Source organism: Coptis chinensis, chromosome 8, assembly GCF_015680905.1.
Source record: "Coptis chinensis isolate HL-2020 chromosome 8, ASM1568090v1, whole genome shotgun sequence".
In the NCBI taxonomy this organism is placed as follows: domain Eukaryota; kingdom Viridiplantae; phylum Streptophyta; class Magnoliopsida; order Ranunculales; family Ranunculaceae; genus Coptis; species Coptis chinensis.
Window position 1 is genome coordinate 44,835,362 of NC_141463.1, and position 3,968 is coordinate 44,839,329.

Sequence of the window (3,968 nt, forward strand, 5' to 3'; positions counted from 1 at the left end):
TTTATCCTAATTTTTGCTAGTATGTTGAGCTACACACTAAATGGCTCATTCCAGTGCTGAATCGTGTCCTTGGTCTAAATACTAAATTAGTGAACAAATCTCTTAGATACGTAAGGTTTTTCAATTTTTATTTTCACAATGAAAAACTACTACAGCCTGCGGAACTAATTGCTCAAATGGCAAAAAAAAAAAAAAAAAAAGATCTGAAACACGAGATTTAATGTCACGAGTTTCCTTCGTGAAACGATTTCTTAAGTTCTGGGCTACATTCATAATCTATGAAAACAAATTCTTAGTATCTTTTATCTCAAATTTTACTTGTAGATCAATACGTACTACTAGTATTCCAACTTTGTAGGCAATACAATTGGGTCAGAGTGAATCAAAGAATTTCCCAAGGCGACCTCAAGAAGATATAAACATAGGGTTATTTGTAGCGGACCTGGCCAACTTTATAAGCTGTTGATGGCATGATCATGCCTCTGCACCAGCCCAAACGTTCCTTTCAACAGTAAACAGTCTTCTACATTTGATATGTGGATTTACCAACATACATACCCAGGATTGAATGATAATGCCTCTTCATATATCATTTCCTTCATCTCCTCTTCCATCAAGGGTTGTTTCTCAAAGTCAAAAGAGAAGGGCTTTGGGCAGATTGGCTCATAATCTGTGTTATGTAACCTTGCTAGGTAAGGATGCGCTAAAGCTTCTTCAACTGCATAAACAAATAAGAAAATTATTTTCAAGCCTTATCTACATCTACATAAAAAAGACAGTTGGAAATGAGAAATCTCAATGTATCAGTATATTCTATACATTTCAGTGCTGTTATCTGTACATTAGTTTTGTCGGTTACTCTACGGTCTACCTCCTTGGCAGTCATAAACAAAACATTTCCAATGCAAGCGGAATGTTAAGTTCAATGAACACATGAAGAGAGAAGAAAAAACAGTAAAGTTATGATCAAGAGTTTAAGCAGCACTTGGTCTCTATAAACTTCCAATAAACTATTCTTAATTCTTCCAATAAGATGTCAATTCCATGACCCAGTAAGAGGACCAAATGAAACATGGATTTACTGTGGTTTTTAGATTTCAGTTGAATAACCATGATCATTTTATATGTAACTGTTGAAGCTCTTCATTTAATATTTAAGTATACGATGACTTGGGAAGCATACGACAAACCAATTATCACTCTAAAAATAGCAAATCATATATCCATTAAACAGTACAAACTTACAAATAGAAACTTGTAGAAGAAACGAACTTACCTGTAATTCTTTGGGTAGGGTCAAAGGTCAACATTTTCTCTACAAGATCAATGGCTTCAGAATGAACATGTGGGAAGACGCTTGCTAACGACAGACGAGGACATTTCTTTAATTGCTTAATATACTTTCTAGCATTGTCGTTCTGAATAAATCCAAGTTCAGAATCACTTGGTGTGCCTAGAAGCTACAACATTGGTACTAGATTAGCAAAACTCTTACGGAATGGAACGTTAATCAACATTGAAAGTAACTTTAAGGAACTGTAAATAAGTCATTAAAATTAATAAAAGCAGCATCTCCTGTGAGGTCAAGACTTACTTCAGTCAATAAACGCATTTGATGTACTTGATCTTTCCCTGGAAATAGAGTTTTCCTATTTATCATCTCCATAAAAATACAGCCAACGGACCACACATCAATTGCAGCAGTATACTCTGAAAGAATTCAGCAACAGTTCTGGTGCCCTATACCATCTGGTGACAACATATTCTGTCATGAAATCATCTTCAGAGGCCAGGCGAGCAAGACCAAAGTCACAGATCTTTAGATCACAATTTGCATTTAGCAACAGGTTACTTGGTTTTAAATCACGATGAATAATGTTTGCAGAATGTATGTATTTCAGGCCACAGAGGATTTGATACAAGAAGTACTGCACACAAGAACACGATATGCAACAAAATTAGTTAACATGGAAATACAATAGTAAATGAAGCTCAGATAAAAAATTCTTGATTAATCTGGAGGACTATCAAAATAAAGACACTACCTGACAATGCTCTGCTGACAATGCTTGCTTGGAGCGAATTATTTGATGAAGATCAGTGTCCATTAGTTCCGTTACAATGTAGACATCAGAAAATGCTCTGCGTATGGGTGGTGGTATCACATCTCTTATACCTATCACCTGTTTCATACACAATTTATTGAGACCAAAATTAACACACTGTGCACCTTTTGAATTAGATACGGATGTATTACTGTTATTGTGTTGAAAATGATCGGGAATAAGTTTTGCGCAGAGTAGAGTTGTAAAAAATAAAAAACGTGAAGTAGTTGACAGAATCAAAGAATGCATAACTTAACATGAATTGTTAAAACACACAATTTCCAGATGAAATGACCAGCTAGCTATTACCATCAGTAAGACAAATTGATCATAGATGGGAAGCGCTGCATACTGAACCAAATTATAGCCTACCCAAACATTGTTAGCTACCTATTTAAATGGAACATGTTACAGTGTCCTACCCATCTAAATTGGACTACACATATTATTTGAGAACTACTCTTTCTTCATACTGAATTCAAGTACCATAAAGAAACAGGGGATCCTGTCCAGTTGTTCTTATATGGAATATTTTTCCTATAAAAATCAGTGGAAGGTTGCAAAGGATAATTTTGAAAACAAGCATCATTTAGAATCAATATCGGCATTACATACACATACTCCAATAGTGCAATATAAGAATATATAACATTACAATCCATCAATCCACATAAACTTTATTTTCAATAGGCCGGCCAGTTATTTATTTATTTCACACACTTGACACTTGGGTTGGTTGATGTAAGAAACTCTCTTAAAAGTAGTTCTAGCTAGCTAATTAGGCTGAATGGAAATGATCAACTCAAAATGGTTTGTTTACTTACATTTTCGTGATCCAAATGCCGAAGAAGTTTAATCTCTTTAGTGTCCGTTTTGCATCCGTGTTATTATCAAAAGCATCAGATATCTTCTTGATCGCAACCATTTCATTCGTTTCCGAATTCAATATAGAACTGATCGAAACCAAAAACAAGAATCATACTCATTATTAAGCTAAATAACTATTATCATATAAGAAAACAAATTAGCAGTAGAAAACGTTGATATACATACCAAACAACTCCATAAGCTCCACTTCCCACAGGCAATATTGGAGGTATATACTTTGATGTTATCTCAAACACGTTACCTAACATGTTGTACGCCACAAACTCTCCATCGTGAGTTGGAACTGCGCGAAAGTCGGCCATTTGAAGTGGTGGTAAACAACAAAGTGCTGCTAGTTTAGATTTGGTTTAGTATTAGTTTAGTGTATCTTGCTCTATCACACGTTGAGATGATAGGAAGTGCAAGTACGTAGTTATTAATAGAAACAGTTATGAGCAGACGTGTAGGTGGTAGGAAGTTAAGAGGAAGATGGCTGAAGGTGGCAATGAGTGAATAAGGTGGTTTAAAGATAAATGAGTTGAAAGCTTCTTTGGTGCAGCCGTCTTTGGTCATAGTGGTGGTCTTCGTTGACTCATAATTTCAAACTTGGAAGTGCTTTTGTAGTTTTGTTCAAGTGTAAATTAATGGGAAACAACCAAAACCCGTTCTTTGGGATGGACTGAGGAGAACAACGTGTATGGCGTCACAGCGTACTTACTGAGCTGAAGTGCCGAAGCTAACCGCAAACTGGGTAAAGCACTTCAGTGCTGTTCTACTTCTACACAAAACTCCAACTCTTGGTTGACCTTTGAAGCATCTCCCTATTATTGACTCTACATATCACTCAGAAACAACACGAAGTACTTAAAGTCACACACAAAATATAAGTGAGTTGGGATTTGGGATGCAAAACTATTATGCAGATATATGATGTGGCTTTATGATCAAAGTTTGACCCATGGTGCTATAATCTTATCCTTGCCCTACAATCTAATT

General features: G+C 35.7%; 1 pseudogene across 1 annotated transcript; it reads right to left on the bottom strand.

Moving 5' to 3' along the window:
- Nucleotides 1-216: 216 nt before the first annotated feature.
- On the bottom strand, nt 217-3,687 carry LOC147481604 (mitogen-activated protein kinase 3-like; annotated as a pseudogene). The gene is made up of 6 exons (XR_015203831.1): nt 3,159-3,687; nt 2,930-3,058; nt 2,046-2,183; nt 1,595-1,928; nt 1,277-1,460; nt 217-718 (listed from the first exon to the last, which is right to left on the bottom strand). The product of XR_015203831.1 is annotated as a mitogen-activated protein kinase 3-like (transcript).
- Between the last annotated feature and the right edge of the window lie 281 nt (nt 3,688-3,968).